Source organism: Alternaria infectoria (assembly GCF_024043175.1).
Source record: "Alternaria infectoria strain BMP 0036 chromosome Unknown scaffold_88, whole genome shotgun sequence".
Lineage (NCBI taxonomy): Eukaryota > Fungi > Ascomycota > Dothideomycetes > Pleosporales > Pleosporaceae > Alternaria > Alternaria infectoria.
The window spans coordinates 1-1381 of NW_026250777.1; the positions used below are offsets into that span (position 1 = coordinate 1).

General features: G+C 29.5%; 1 non-coding gene across 1 annotated transcript; it reads right to left on the minus strand.

Moving 5' to 3' along the window:
* Positions 1–1088: 1088 nt before the first annotated feature.
* Positions 1089–1165, minus strand: J4E92_011080. Its single transcript has one exon. It is a non-coding gene; the product is annotated as a tRNA-Val (tRNA).
* Positions 1166–1381: the final 216 nt, after the last annotated feature.

Sequence of the window (1381 nt, forward strand, 5' to 3'; positions counted from 1 at the left end):
AAAATAAGGTAATATACCTTTAATGTAATTCTAATGCATCTTTAATATATGAACAAGATAACACTACAAAAACTTGTGATTGTATAAATGCAATACCTAGTTCTAATCCAGAGAATGCAATTATAAATAATTTGGTAAACTATATAAGTTATTTTTATGTATTAACTTAAAGCTTTTAACTACATAAAATTATTGATTATCAGATGTACGTTTATTAATACGTGTACTGAAATCATCATTAGACATAGAACTATGAGTGAAGCTACGTTTAGTAGTAGCAGATGCAGAAGACATAGAATAATCTTCGTTTTCTAATTTGGTTTTTAATATTTGTTGCATTCTCAATTCACTAGATAGATTAGTACGACAATCATTTATTGCAGAAACAGCTTTTTGATGTTCCATTTGTCATAGGTGTTCCTCACCTCTTTCTATGAAAAAAGCTCTTTTAGGTACAATTTGATCCAAATCATATTTAGCAGCGTCATATTGTTCCCCAAAGTACTGTACTTTTTCTTCTATTTTAGTAAGTCTTTGCTGTAATTTTAAACGATCATCTGTAATTAAAGCACCAGAACTACCAGCTGGTGTAGAGCTACCTATACCTGGATCATTAGGAGCTTGCATAGTACTAATATACCCAACTGGGTTAGTACCACCACAAGAATGCATTCGGAAAGTATTTTCTTTAAGTCATTCATTAATTACAAAACGACTACCACCTAAAGAGCAAAAGTAACTAAAGCTAACAGTTCAATTATCTAGATTAGTAAAAACGTCATATTCTAAATAATTTAAAAGAATAAGTCTTAATATATAGCCCATCGCAGCAGTAGTTATACTACTAATAAACCCTATAAGAAAATTTTTATTGATAGATAGTTTACGGTTTAAACTATTTTGTTTATTTTTGAATATGTTTAACATAGAATATTGTTATGAATTATTGGTATAAATTAGGGCAAAGCAATGAAAGTTATAAGTTTAATTAATATTGTACATCCTTACTACATTACTATGAATTTTTATGTTTATTATGGTTAAATTTAACCATTTTCCCTTTAAGATAGGTGTGTAATTATGAAAAATAAGTTGAAAATAAGTGAATCGAACACTTAACCTGCCGCGTGTAAAATGGATGCTCTACCAATGGAGCTAATTTCTTTTTTTATGGGGGGGGGGGGCTTTAAGCAAAAGTTTATTTTACTCTTCTCCCCCCACCCTTAATTGCTGTATAAATTGTAGACTGCAATTAACCAGTTACTTCATAAGATGTATATACTGGGATATGTTATACTATCTGGTAAGGTGTTACCTTTCATAACATGTTAATTGTACAAGACAATTATTTTAATAAAATCTATCTAGTCCCCTCTCCGAA